Raw genomic sequence first — 15,899 nt, 5'->3', positions numbered from 1 at the left:
ACCGCGCAATTGTCCGTTAAAGTCACGCAGTGCCGAATCGCAAAATACCCCCTGGTCAGGAAGGGGGTAAAATCTTCCGGGGCTTAAGTGGTTAACATTTTTCAGAGTCAGAAGCCGAGCAAGGGGAAAGAGCTCATATCTGACCCGGGGGGATAGCATGTAAACAATCGAGAATCAGAAAAACAATCACACTAGAACCCTAGTTGGATGGATCTTATGTACTTGAATGGCATTAGTGCCTTGGGGGGTAAACAGTGGAAAACGGGAAAGACGAGGCGGATCAAAAGTGAAGGGGAAGGAGTATGGAGAAGGGTGCAGGTGAGATAGGAGGATGTTAGAGGAGACACCCAAGCTACAGCAAGGAGTTCCCTACCCAGGAGCAGCATATACAAAAGTATCCGCTACCAGAGCAGAGCCAACATTTTTGTGTAGCGAGTCTAGAAAATCCTGCCATTTTCATGCGAAACGATCAGCTGAGGATGGAAGGTTGGAGTCCGTATTGAGCCGGTCTTTAGTCATAAGGCTTAAAAGTTTGCGATGTATTTGTGATACAGAAGGGCCCACAGTTGTAATCCAATTGGCGAGAATAACTCTGCGAGCTATTAGTAGGCATGTAAGGATCCAATTACGAGGGTGTGGTGGAGGACGGCTAGTCCATATCTGTAAATGCTTGTCCCAATATCCAAAGATAAGCAATAGGGGGTCCTTTGGTAGCTGAAGGAGCGTGACTTGCTGGATTAGCGCCAGCACCTGGTCCCAGATGGTCGAAATAAAAGAACATGACCAAAATCTGTGGTGTAATGATGGACGGTTGGTTTTGCAGAGAGGGCACATATGGTATGTTTACTTTGCCCAACCATGTGTAGACTGCTCTCATTGCAATGTTTTTTCTTCTCTGTCTTTAGTTGTAACTTATAGGTTTTTTGCCCCCTTTCCTTTATGTCTCTCAACTTATAAATCTGTTCAGAAGAGAAAATGTTGCTCTGTTTAGCTAGCCTTACCTTATTACCTCTTGATTAGCTAGTGATGGGGGTGGGTGCTTATCGATAAACAGTATTTAAGAAAGCATCTCCTTGCAGGTGGCACATTTGCTTTTGGGGCTCTCTTCTCAAAGTGGGGTGATTTCTATAAGTGGGAGCACTTCTGATTCTGCACTCTTCATCTAAAAATGTCTTCTGGTCCTTCACAGGTACGTTCCCACTGATGCAACTCCACTCAAACCTGTATTTAAGTAAGCATCTCCTTGCAAAGGCACGTTTTCCAGTGGCACATTTGCTTTTGGGGCTCTCTTCTCACAGTGGGGTGATTTCTATAAATGGGAGCACTTCTGATTCTGCACTTCAGCGAATGCACAAAGCAAATAAAACACAGGAAAGGCTGAGATATACACCACATAGACTGCAGGTGATCTTATTTACCCCTTCTGTTCTCTCCTTGTAAAATGCACTCTCTACCACTCCTTCTGACAGCAGTGTCCTATATCTTTAAACTCTCTCTGCTTCACCCCTCTTCTCCACCCCACAGCTTATATATATATATATCACCCTCACTTCTGTCCTCACCTTATTACTGCACTCACCATCTCCTGCTACTTCTAAATCCACACATGCACAAATCCTCAAGGACACTGGGGCATGTCCCTTCATATAAATCACACTCTCATATTACCACCCTCACCTTTCTGCTTCTCCTAACCTCTGGAGACATATCCCCAAACCCTGGGCCTCCATCATTTACCTGTGCTCAACACACCACTTACCCGACACCCTCTGACTGCAGCCGAACTCAGCACATTCTACAAAGTAGTTCCCATTTCTCTTCTTCCCAAGACCAGACTCCCTTTCTCTTGTGCCCTTTGGAACGCCTGCTCTGTCTGTAATAAACTCACCTCTCTCCATGATCTTTTCATCGCTAACTCATTTAATCTACTCTCCATCACCGAAACCTGGCTTCACAACACTGCGTCTTCTGCTGCCCTATCCCAAGGTGGTCTTCTATGGACTCACTCCCCTAGACCCAATGGACGCAAGGGAGGGGTGTCGGGATCCTTCTAGCCCCACATAGCACCTTTCAGGTACTTCACCCACCTCCCTCTCTGTCACTCTCCTCATTTGAGGTACACTGTATTCGTCTTTTCTCCCCTGTTTCTCTAAGGATAGCTGTGATCTACCGCCCCCCTGGACCAGTATCGACCTTTCTTGATGACTTCTCTGCCTGGCTACCCTACTTTCTCTCTTCCGAAATTTCCACAATCATTCTCGGCAACTTCAACATCCCTATTAATACTAACACTCCTACCACTTCCAAACTTCTCAATCTAACCTCCTCCTTTGACCTAAAGCAATGGATACAGACTTCTACTCACTCTGAAGGCAATATCCTTGACCTTGTTTTCTCCCACCTATGCAGTCCGCACAACCTTTCAAACAATCCTTTCCCTCTCTCTGATCACTACCTTATTAGTTTCACTCTCTCCCTCTCCTCCACCTCCTCTCTTTCCAGCTACCTTGCAGTTACCCGCAGAAACCTACGCCATCTCAACCCTTCTCTTCTCTACTCTGCTACCGACCACCTCTATGACAAAATCGCACCCCTGTCCTGCACCAACCTAGCCACTTCTGTCTACAACGCTTCACTCGTAGCCTCCCTGGACACACTGGCCCCCCTCACCTCACACCGAATCAGGCCCGACCCCTTTAACCTTGGCAAACAGATAAACACTAGAAGTCTGAAAAAGCATAGCCATGATCTTGAGCGCCTATGGCGTAAGACTAGGTCTCAGAAGGATTTCAACCGATATAAATCTGCCCTCCAAAAATACAATTCCAGTCTCCACACTGCCAAACAGACCTATTTTATCACTCTCATTAACAGCCTGTCATCACGCCCCCGGCAACTCTTTGCTACCTTTAATTCTCTACTCCGTCCTCCACTACCCCCTCCCACCAACTCCCTCACTGCCCAGGAGATTGCCTACCACTTCAAACAGAAGATTGATACAATTCGTAAGGAAATAATTGCTTTTCAGATACCTTCCATGCCTTATGCTTCATGCCCACAGGTGCGATCATTACTTCCCTCATTCAACCCCGCCACGATTGATGAGGTTGCTAAACTACTTGCTAACGTCCACTTAACGACCTGCCCTCTGGATCCTGTTCCCTCGCAAATTCTACGTTCACCTTCTAGCCCTATTCTACGCTCTCTAACCCACATCTTCGATGTCTCTCTCTCTTCTGGCATCTTCCCCAACTCTCTAAAACATGCACTAGTCAGCCCCATACTTAAAAAGCCCTCACTGGACCAAATCGATCTGAACAACCTACGCCCTATTTCCTTGCTCCCTTTTCATCCAAACTCCTCGAACGTCTTGTCTACAACCGACTATGCGACCACCTTGCCGAGAATAGCCTCCTTGATCCCTTTCAGTCTGGATTTCGGCCTCAACACTCCACTGAAACTGCTCTCCAAAAACTGACAAACGATCTACTAACGGCCAAAACCAATGGACACTATTCTGTACTCCTACTTCTGGACCTTTCTGCTGCCTTTGATATGGTTGACCATCCCCTCCTCCTAAAAAAACTCCATGCCTTTGGTCTCCGTGACTGTACTCTTCACTGGTTATCTTCCTACTTATCCAACTGCACCTTTAGCATTATGTACAATTCTACTTCCTCCTCTCCTCTTCCCCTCTCTGTTGGGGTCCCCCAAGGCTCTGTTCTTGGACCCCTCCTATTTTCTATCTACACCTCCTCTCTGGGTCAGTTGATAGCCTCCCACGGCTTCCAAAACCATTTCTATGCTGACGATACCCAAATCTATTATCCACACCTCCTCACGTATCACTAATTTACTATCAGATATATCGGTCTGGATGTCTCACCACTTCCTCAAACTCAATCCATCCAAAACCGAGCTTATAATTTTTCCTCCACCACGTGCCCCTTCCCCTGATTTCTCTGTCAATATCGATGGCATTACTATCAGCCCATCCCCACATGCCCAGGTCTTAGGTGTTGTCCTGGACTCTGAACTCTCCTTCAAACCCCACATCCAATCGCTGTCCAAATCTTGCCGCCTCAGCCTCCGCAACATCTCCAAAATACGCCCCTTTCTAACCAAAGACACAACAAAGCTCTTAATTCACTCCCTGGTCATTTCGCGCTTCGACTACTGCAATTCCCTTCTCATTGGCACACCTCTACACAGGCTATCCCCCCTTCAATCCATCATGAATGCTGCCGCCAGACTCATCCACCTTACCAATCGCTCAGTGTCCGCTGCTCCTCTCTGTCAAGCCCTCAACTGGCTTCCGCTCACCCAACGAATTAAATTCAAAATACTTACATCTTACAAAGCAATCCACAGCTTAGCCCCTAGCTACATCACTAGCCTAGTCTCAAAATACCAACCTAATCGCTCTCTTCGTTCCTCTCAAAACCTCCTGCTCTCTAGCTCCCTTGTCACCTCCTCCCATGCTTGCCTCCAGGACTTTTCCAGAGCCTCTCCAATCCTATGGAACTCCTTACCCTTATCTGTCGAATGAAAAGGGGTGTATATGACCAGTGTTCAAATGTGCCACATCCCTAAAACAGTACAAAAAAGAGGGGTTCCCCTAAGTGGGACTTTAAAGGCACAGAAAGATATAATGACATAATGTCTAATAATGATTTTAACAATGATGATAATTTTATTAGATGTATATAAACACAAAAAAAAATTAAAAACATATACAAGCTATACCAGATGACACCAATTACAACCAATAACTAGAACTTTAACCCGACATGTTTCGAAGCTAGTGACTTTCTCTTCTTCTTCAGGGGAAGCTCAAGTAAGTGTTCTATTAACAGAAAAATATATATGAATAAATATTATGTTATTGGAATACAAGAAACATATTCAAAGATGCTTAATTGGTAACACTTACAAGGTTGAAAGTGTCTGGACTTAAATGGCTTGTATAGAGGATTAAAACCAAAGAAGCTGGGTTTTGATCTGGCTGGCGGTATAGACTGCTGATGTATATATGCAGTTTAAGATGGTATAGCAGGGTAGGTTAAACTTGGGACTCCCACTGTGGGCATCTGAAGTCCATCAAGAGTGGGACGCCAAAGAAGGTGCCAAAACTTGAACCTCTCTGCTTGTGATGTTTAAATCGCACAACTGTCAAAGAAAGTCACATAAAGGAATACTGAGTTTGGGATTGTAAAAAATATATATTGAATAAATAAGCAAGGGGTGAGTAGACATGGAGAGTACTCAGACTCTAGCTATTCGTAAGGAATAATTGAAAAAATAAATAAATAAAAAAGTGACTTGTACCTTTAAAAGTATGTGGCTTTACCCTGACCGATCCTCTCCAGCGAGCAGACAGCAAGCACTGTGCTGTCCGAACGCTGGGAGGGAGTCTATAAAGGGCCACAATGATTAGGGGAAGAGGCAACAGCTGGCATCCAGGAATGGGCTTCCTGGATCACCAGGGCTGGGCCCGCCCCCATCCGACGTATACGCCGCATCGCGGCATGACGCGGGGTGGGCGGTGCCGGCGCTTGCGTTCCACCGGCACGGCATCCGAAAACCGGAAGTTCAGAAGAACATCCCGTCTTCGGTTGGTGCATACAAACCCAGAGGGAAGTGCAGCACCAATGGGAGACATCGCACTGGAGCGATGTATCTCCCCCGTGCCGGGATGTCCACAGAGGGAGATCCCAGAACCGACCTGCATGAAAAAAAGGGATCTGAAAACAAGAACGAGGATGTTTGAATAAAAAATCTCTATGCATGGAAAACATTATATTGGCTGGTGTGATTAAGCCTTTCAATGTGTATATATATATATATATAAAAAGTGAATATGTAAAAAAAAAATACCGCTAGAGATCAAGACCACAGACCAGGGTGTTGTAACTAATCGCTGTATATATATATATTCACAAATGAAACAGACATAGCACAACAATATAATTACATAGCAGACATAAAAGGTGAACATTGACATCATAGGAAAAATAATAGACATTGGGTATAAAGTGGCAAAAATGATGGCATCAAAAGGGCCCCTGCGCTCAAAGACAGGTTGGTCCGAAGCGAGTTTATGGATGAGTCCTCCACTGTTTGTTGTAAATATAGAGGGACCTTTATGTGTGGCAGCTGCAATTATTGCAGCTACATGATGACACAGAAGAATCCCGTTTTGCCTAACGGCTTTACCTTTAAAGCCAGACATTTCGCCAACTGTCGTACGGTGGGGGTAGTTTACCTACTGGTGTGCGATTGCCAATGTTTTTATGTTGGCAAAACAAAGTTAGAGTTCTGGCGACGGGCTTACCGTCACATCCTCAGCATGAGGAAGCCCGACCCAGATCTCCCACTTGGACGCCATGTAGGCAGAGTCCATGGGGGGAGATTCCCCAAAATTAAGTTCTTAATCTTTGATCGGATCCACCCCAGCCCAAGAGGAGGAGACTGGAACAAAAGTCTCCTCCAACTTGAGTTGAGGTGGATCTATTCCCTCAAGGCCACTGAGCCACCAAGGTTAAATGGCATGTTATCCTTCAAGCCATTCCTGGAAGGCTTTGAGTCAGGAGGAATAGAAAAAGAAAAAATATAGAGGACTATGCCTATATATATATGTACTATGCTGCACCACATATTAGGATGCAATATGTAACAAACTCTAGTACTTTTTGTCCTCTTCCATTGATGCCATCATTTTTGCCACTTTATACCCAATGTCTATTATTTTTCCTATGATGTCAATGTTCACCTTTTATGTCTGCTATGTAATTATATTTTTGTGCTATGTCTGTTTCATTTGTGAATATATATATATATATATATATATATATATACAGCGATTAGTTACAACACCCTGGTCTGTGGTCTTGATCTCTAGCGGTATTTTTTTTTACATATTCACTTTTTATATATATATATACATTGAAAGGCTTAATCACACCAGCCAATATAATGTTTTCCATGCATAGAGATTTTTTATTCAAACATCCTCGTTCTTGTTTTCAGATCCCTTTTTTTCATGCAGGTCGGTTCTGGGATCTCCCTCTGTGGACATCCCGGCACGGGGGAGATACATCGCTCCAGTGCGATGTCTCCCATTGGTGCTGCACTTCCCTCTGGGTTTGTATGCACCAACCGAAGACCGGATGTTCTTCTGAACTTCCGGTTTTCGGATGCCGTGCCGGTGGAACGCAAGCGCCGGCACCGCCCACCCCGCGTCATGCCGCGATGCGGCGTATACGTCGGATGGGGGCGGGCCCGGCCCTGGCGATCCAGGAAGCCCATTCCTGGACGCCAGCTGTTGCCTCTTCCCCTAATCATTGTGGCCCTTTATAGACTCCCTCCCAGCGTTCGGACAGCACAGTGCTTGCTGTCTGCTCGCTGGAGAGGATCGGTCGGTGTAGCCACATACTTTTAAAGGTACAAGTCACTTTTTTATTTATTTATTTTTTCAATTATTCCTTACGAATAGCTAGAGTCTGAGTACTCTCCATGTCTACTCACCCCTTGCTTATTTATTCAATATATATTTTTTACAATCCCAAACTCAGTATTCCTTTATGTGACTTTCTTTGACAGTTGTGCGATTTAAACATCACAAGCAGAGAGGTTCAAGTTTTGGCACCTTCTTTGGCGTCCCACTCTTGATGGACTTCAGATGCCCACAGTGGGAGTCCCAAGTTTAACCTACCCTGCTATACCATCTTAAACTGCATATATACATCAGCAGTCTATACCGCCAGCCAGATCAAAACCCAGCTTCTTTGGTTTTAATCCTCTATACAAGCCATTTAAGTCCAGACACTTTCAACCTTGTAAGTGTTACCAATTAAGCATCTTTGAATATGTTTCTTGTATTCCAATAACATAATATTTATTCATATATATTTTTCTGTTAATAGAACACTTACTTGAGCTTCCCCTGAAGAAGAAGAGAAAGTCACTAGCTTCGAAACATGTCGGGTTAAAGTTCTAGTTATTGGTTGTAATTGGTGTCATCTGGTATAGCTTGTATATGTTTTTAATTTTTTTTTGTGTTTATATACATCTAATAAAATTATCATCATTGTTAAAATCATTATTAGACATTATGTCATTATATCTTTCTGTGCCTTTAAAGTCCCACTTAGGGGAACCCCTCTTTTTTGTACCCTTATCTGTCCGATTATCTCCTACTCTATTAGCTTTTAGGCGATCTCTGAAAACCCTCCTTTTCAGAGAAGCCTATCCTACCCACACTTAACAAATATACCTCCATTTTCCCCATCAGCCCATCCCCCACGGTTATTGCCTTTTGTTTCACTTGACCCTCCCTTCTAGATTGTAAGCTCTAACGAGAAGGGCCCTCTAGTTCCTCCTGTTTTGAATTGTATTGTAACTGTATTGTCTTCCTCACATTGTAAAGCGCTGCGCAAACTGTTGGCGCTATATAAATCCTGTATAATAATAATAATATCCAGAGGTTGTCTTTGGGAAATAGACGTATGAATGCTGCCAGCATTGCTGCAGAGGTTGAAGGGGTGGGGGGGTCAGCCTGTTAGTGCTTAGACCATACACTGCACACTGCATCAAATTGGTCTGCATGGCTGTCATCCCAGAAGGAAACCTCTTCTAAAGATGATGCACAAGAAAGCCTGCTGAAGACAAGCAGACTAAGGACATGGATTACTGGGGGGGGTCTTGGTTTCTTCAGTCTGCAGGATGGGGGGGAGAAGGAAAAAAAAAAGGGGGGGGGATTACAGGAAACACACGCTCAGCTCGTTCCCTTGGGGCTACCCCTCTACCGTGCGCACAGTTTTGCTCGCTGTGGTATGCGGGTCAGGAGCATAGGCAGGTCACTTCATAGTTATCGCGAGACCAGCACCCATCCTCACACGGAGGTATTTTCGTCCTTTGGCCAAAATCATAGCTAGTGTCTTGTTACTTCCGCCTAGGTCAGTTAGGGCGTCACCTTCCCAGAGGCCTACACCCCACCATCGTTCATGGTACAGCACAGGTCCAAATCATAGATAGCGCCTCTACCAGCCACTTGGCTTTTACCAGGGCCTCACGTCCCTCATTTTAGCTCAATTTGTCTCCCGGGATAAAATGAAAAAAAAAAACGCCAGTTAACGTTTTGTACAAACTTTCATTTAGTTTTACTTTCAATTTCATCCCAGCATGTCTCACGCATCAGACCAAGGAGATTACTTCTTCCTGCCCAGCACGCCAGCCAGGCCGCCCACTCTGGCTTCTGTCCCCGCCACAGGAGGTAGTTAAGTCCCTTCATGCCCCGGTTCCTTGAGGTCATGGACAATCCCAAAGATCGCTGCTGAGTTAAGTTGGAGGGGAATTTCATTTCCGGCCACAACCAGGAAGGCAGAGTTATACAGGACTTTAGTGTCCAATGTAGATAACTCGCAACCAGGATCTGCCACGCAGAACAATATCAATGACACTTTAATTTTGTTTCTTCAGGTGGGGTGGTCTTCCTTATTCATCTGTGTTTCATTGCATCCCTACCATGTGAGGGGGGGGGGTCCCTTCTTGCTCTTTCTCCGGCGGACGCATGATGTGCTGGGCACGACTAGGATCTCCTACTTCCGCTTCCGTGTGTGCGGTCCAGTTTGGGCCGCACCCAGAGTGCAATCGCGGCATCTGTGCATGCGTGTTATGGCACATCTGACCTGGGTATATCACTTTCTGTGACGCAGTCAACATCCGGGTTGGGGAATACATAAACAGACGTGGTATGCCGGTTGGTGTGTAGATTTTCGGAGTCAGGGTGATGCAGCACAGGGCCTCTATACAGGTATATTTGTCATTTTAAATCCTTATTACCTTCTGATACCTTGGATGTAGTGCATGAACACTGACTTCTACTATTTATATACCCCCCTTTTTTCTTTTTCCTCCCCTTGTGAAACCTTGGTAACGATTTGACTCCTGCTGCGGCTTTGGGGAGATTTGTGGAGCTACCCTCTCATCTTTTACACCAGGAGCTTGTTCCATGCCCCCACCCTGATTTTGTTAATCGGTTAATATACAGTACATTGTGAAAGTATTCAGCCCCCTTGAACTTTGACGTTTTGCCACATTTCAGGCTTCAAAGATATAAAACTGTAATTTTATTTGAAGAATCAACAAGTGGGACACAATCATGAAGTGGAACAAAATTTATTGGATATTTCAAACTTTTTTAACAATTAAAAAACTGAAAAATTGGGCGTGCAAAATTATTCGGCACCCTTAAGTTAATACTTTGTAGCGCCACCTTTTGCTGCGATTACAGCTGTAAGTCGCTTGGGGTATGTCTCTATCAGTTTAGCACATCGAGAGACTGACATTTTTACCCATTCCTCCTTGCAAAACAGCTTGAGCTCAGTGAGGTTGGATGGAGAGCGTTTGTGAACAGCAGTTTTCAGTTCTTTCCACAGATTCTCTGATTCAGGTCTGGACTTTGACTTGGCCATTCTAACACCTGGATATGTTTATTTGTGAACCATTCCATTGTAGATTTTGCTTTATGTTTTGGATCATTGTCTTGTTGGAAGACAAATCTCCGTCCCAGTTTCAGGTCTTTTGCAGACTCCATCAGGTTTTCTTCCAGAATGGTCCTGTATTTGGCTCCATCCATCTTCCCATCAATTTTAACCATCTTCCATGTCCCTTCTGAAGAAAAGCAGGCCCAAACCATGATGCTGCCACCACCATGTTTGACAGTGGGGATGGTGTGTTCAGGGTGATGAGCTGTGTTGCTTTTACGCCAAACATAACGTTTTGCATTGTTGCCAAAAAGTTCGATTTTGGTTTCATCTGACCAGGGCACCTTCTTTCACATGTTTGGTGTTTCTCCCAGGTGGCTTGTGGCAAACTTTAAACAACACTTTTTATGGATATCTTTAAGAAATGGCTTTCTTCTTGCCACTCTTCCATAAAGGCCAGATTTGTGCAGTACATGACTGATTGTTGTCCTATGGACAGAGTCTCCCACCTCAGCTGTAGATCTCTGCAGTTCATCCATAGTGATCATGGGCCTCTTGGCTGCATCTCTGATCAGTTTTCTCCTTGTATGAGCTGAAAGTTTAGAGGGATGGCCAGGTCTTTGTAGATTTGCAGTGGTCTGATACTCCTTCTGTTTCAATATTATCGCTTGCACAGTGCTCCTTGGGATGTTTAAAGCTTGGGAAATACTTTTTGTATCCAAATCCGGCTTTAAACTTCTCCGCAACAGTATCTCGGACCTGCCTGGTGTGTTCTTTGTTCTTCATGATGCTCTCTGCGCTTTAAACGGACCTCTGAGACTATCACAGTGCAGGTGCATTTATACGGAGACTTGATTACACACAGGTGGATTCTATTTATCATCATTAGTCATTTAGGTCAACATTGGATCATTCAGAGATCCTCACTGAACTTCTGGAGAGAGTTTGCTGCACTGAAAGTAGAGGGGCTGAATAATTTTGCACGCCCAATTTTTCAGTTTTTTATTTGTTAAAAAGTTTGAAATATCCAATAAATTTCGTTCCACTTCATGATTGTGTCCCACTTGTTGTTGATTCTTCAAAAAAAATTACAGTTTTATATCTTTATGTTTGAAGCCTGAAATGTGGCAAAAGGTCGAAAAGTTCAAGGGGGCCGAATACTTTCGCAATGCACTGTACCTTCTGCCCTGGATAGGGCTACCAGGCCTGTCCTGTTACCACACCCTGACTCATAGACCTTTAGCTATTGCTTTTAAGGTTAGTTCTATTTATTGAATATTACGATTAGCAAACTCATTCTTTTGATTGATCTGCTTGATGATTTCTGTGCTACCACATTATCTTACCCTTTGACTATGTGATATTATATAGATTTTTCCCCCGTGTCTGCCGGTGAGAGTATATCATGATGGGACCCTTCAGTCACAGTGAATTTTCGATGCACTGTTGGTGAGCGTTTTCTCCCTCTCCCCTCCTCCCCCCCCAAAAAATCCCCTTGTATATTTAGTATATTTACTTTGATCAGTTTTATATTTATACTGTTTGTATGTATCATAACATATCTTTATATTTTGGTGTTTTCCTATAAATGTATCCTCTTTTGTCATACCCTTTAGAACATATTATTACTACCCTCCTGAAGAAGCAGTAATCATCTGCGAAACATGTTGGGGACTGCCAACTGCCAATAACCTACCATGAAAGGCTGTATATATTACTACACCCTCTGTAATGTGTATCTATTTGTAATTTGTAAATATACGAACTGCCTGAGAGGCCATCTGTGATGTATTTATTATCTTCAATCTCCAATGAAATACTGGATAGAGACATTATGTGTTATTTTTAACTGAAATTGTTTAATAAAGAACATGTTTTTTTTAGAAATGTTCGCATATGCTTATGTAATTTAGGTACCTAGAAAATCCCACCCTGCCCCTATGGGGAGACATGCTAATTAAGGAATATATCTCCTCTCTTTCTCTTGTATAATGTTAATTTGGGATGTTGGTACCAGTACCAGTACTCTTAACCTTCTCCCAGGCTCTTTAATCAATTTATTCTAACAGGTTATGACGGGAGTGCATACGTATGTACTGGCATGACTGCTTCACGAGAACCCACGCTAGTTCCATTGTATAGTGTTTGGCAGCCATTTTAGCAACAGTGCAATGTTTCGCTTTCACTTAACAGTTGGGGACTTTTGCACATGGTCAGGTTTGTCCATAAGCGTACACTCCCCTTTACTATTGTATTTTTGAAAGTATACATGTCTGTGATTGGTTGTGTTTACACCACCTCCCCTTGTAAGCCCCTTTTGTTCTCTGACTATAAAATAAACAAGAGTGCTGCTTTGGGCAGGACTGCTTCTATGGACATCAACTGTGATTCAGTGTGTGCCCGTCTCTCTCTTTGTCGCCAAGCATGCTAGGATAACTTTATACAAAAGAGCTGTACATTGTACTTTTCAGTACAAGGGGTTAATGACACGTATTAGCATCCGCAAGTGCGCTTTTAAGCGCAGCGAAGTTTTTAGCGTACTGAGCAAATTTCTATGCTCCAAAGTCCAAACCCCATTCAACACCAATGATCGTGGGTGTCAGGCGGAAATCTGAGCCGCCTGACCCGTACATCGACTTTCCCGCTGCCGACTGGGGGCAGGAGCGCCCCGCCGGCAGCACGCGCGTGCCCTCTAGCTCCCTGCTCGCGACCGACGTAGCCCTACATCGGTTTGCCTGGGGGAGCCATACTGCCACAGTAAATACATGGCATGTGGTTGGCAACCGGTTAAACTTGCTCCCGGCTGTAATGTATTGTCGGCTCCGGACAATACAGATAAAAAAAAAAATGAAAAAAAAAAAACAGCCAAAATTGAAAAAAAAAAAAAAAAGCGTGGGGTCCCACCCAAAATCCAAACCAGACCCTTATTCGAGCAAGCAGCCTGGCTGGCAAGATGGGGGGGGGGCAAGTGAGCGCCCCCCCTGCTGAACCATAGTGGGTGCCCCCCCAAAGCACCTTTTTTCCCATGTTGATGGGGACAAGAGCTTCTTCCGGACAACCCTGGGCTGTGGTTGTCAGGGTCTGCGGGTGAGGGGCTTATCGGAATCTGAAAGCCCCCTTTAACAAGGGGACCCCCAGATCCCACCCCCCCCATGTGAATGGATATCGGGTACATTGTACCCATTCACCAAAAAAGTGTACAAAAAAATATACACAGAAGCCAGCTTTTGACAAGTCCTTTATTAAAAAAAAAAAAAAAAAAAATAGTGGCCCCAGATGTAAATCCATCGTCAATCACATTACCCGAAAAAAAGAATAAAAAAAAAAAAAACGATGCTCCCGCCTTTTCACACACATCCCGCGTAATGAGCCTTTGAGCTGTGACAGCTCTTTTATAGGAAAGTGGCGGGGACACTCAGTTACATCACCCGGTGGCACCACCCCTTCTGACGTCACGCCCGTAATTTATTCACTGCACCAGCACAGTGCATTATGGGGCGTTCGTGACGTCAGGCGAGGTGTTTCCTATAAAAGAGCTGTCACAGCTCAAACAGGTAATTTTGCAAGGAGGCGTGTAGAGGCAGGAGCGTCTTTTTTTTTCTTTCTATTTTTCTAGTGCGGCAGGGGGCCTGATTGACGATGGATTTACATGGGAGGACACTATTTTTTATTTTTAATAAAGGACTTGTCAAAAACTGGCTTTCGATGAAACAGGCCTTCAGCAGTAGAGATGGCCTTGCGGTTCGCCCGGCGGTCGGTTCGCGGCCAATTTTGCTTGTTCGCTACCCGCCAAATTTTCGGACACATGGCGTCGTTCGCGGTGGCCATAATTGTTTACATTGGGGAGAACTTTGACCCGTGACACAGCCGTCAGATGGAACGGGACAGCCAATTGAAACATTCCAGCACATGGACAGTCCCCCTACCCTATAAATAGACCCGATCTGATGGCCATTTCACATTCCGCTTTCTGCCAGTGTAGGGAGAGGTCTGCTGTGCTCATTAGGGAGAGTTTGCTAGACACATATAGCGCTATGAAGATCCACAAAAGCCCTTTTCAGGACTGGTATTTCAGTATAGGCCTTCTACAGTCTCTTTTCAGGTTAGGGACAGGTATCCAGTGGTTGCTTTAGGGGCAGTTAGAGATCGGCTGCAGTCACAAATCGCTCTGTCAATGTCCACAAAAGTCCTTTTGAGGGCTGGTATTTCGGTATAGGTCTAGTATCTTAAGAGCTTAGGGGCAGGTATCCTGTGGTTGCTGTAGGGGCAGTTAGAGATCGGCAGCAGTCACACACAAATTGCTTTGTCAATGTCCACCAAAGTCATTTAAAATGCTCCAATGTCGTTTTAGGGTCTATTACAGTCTCTTTACTATAGGGCCAGGTATCCTGTGGTTGCTGTAGGGGCAGTTAGAGATCGGCTGCAGTCACACAGAAATTGCTTTCTCAATGTCCACGAAAGTAATTTAAAATGCTCCAATGTCATTTTAAGGTCTATTACAGTCTCTTTACTATAGGGCCAGGTATCCTGTGGTTGCTGTAGGGGCAGTTATAATGTCCACAAAAGTCATGTAAAGGGATGCAAATTTTTTGGTATTGCTTTGCAGTGCACTAAAAAGGGGGGGGGGGGGTAATCCACAGTATAATATACTTTGTAGAAAGCATATTATAGTGGATTAATACTATTATTGTGCACTGTGCAGCATTGTGACAGGTGTGGTGGTGAGACTGAGCGTTTCTGCAGCAACACTACACACAGTGACAAAAGCACTTATAATGTATTATAACTGGTGTGATAGACCAATGCCCCCCCCCCCCCCCAATGCCACATATTGAATTGGGGTGTTATCTGAGTAAACTTTTTCAAGTGTATTTGTGTCATGCAACAATATTGCCTAGTTTGCTGAGTGAAGTCTGGTACACAGCGCCAAATTCACTGGCCAAATTTTTGAACTGGTGTGCTACACCAATGCCACATAATTGAAGTGGGGTGTTATTTAACAGTATAATTTTCTAAGAGTGTATTTTTAGTCCTGCAAAAATGTGGCCTCTCGCTGTGTAAACAGTGCTACACACAGTGACAACAGTTACTGGCCAATTATTTGTAGAACTGGTGTAATAAACCTTTCCCCCCCCAATGCCACATATTGAAGTGGGGTGTTATCTAAATAAACTTTTTCAAGTGTATTTGTGTCATGCAACAATATTGCCTATTTTGCTGAGTGAAGTCTGGTACACACAGCGCCAAACTCACTGGCCAATTTTTTGAACTGGTGTGCTACACCAATGCTCCCCCCAATGCCACATACTGAAGTGGGGTGTTCTGAGTAAGCTTTTTCAAGTGTATTTGTGTCATGCAACAATATTGCCTAGTTTGCTGAGTGAAGTCTGGTACACACGGCGCCTAACTCAC

General features: G+C 44.4%; 1 protein-coding gene across 1 annotated transcript in view; it reads right to left on the bottom strand.

Annotated features, from left to right (window-relative positions):
• The window catches only part of EPS8L1 (EPS8 signaling adaptor L1), an 892,485-nt gene that overhangs the window by 410,247 nt on the left and 466,339 nt on the right, over positions 1-15,899 (bottom strand). The window lies entirely within an intron of this gene.

This window comes from Pelophylax lessonae (assembly GCF_965119305.1).
Source record: "Pelophylax lessonae genome assembly, chromosome: 12".
Classification (NCBI taxonomy): domain Eukaryota; kingdom Metazoa; phylum Chordata; class Amphibia; order Anura; family Ranidae; genus Pelophylax; species Pelophylax lessonae.
Note: the sequence above shows the minus strand (reverse complement) of the source record. Positions and strands in the feature narration are given on the sequence as shown.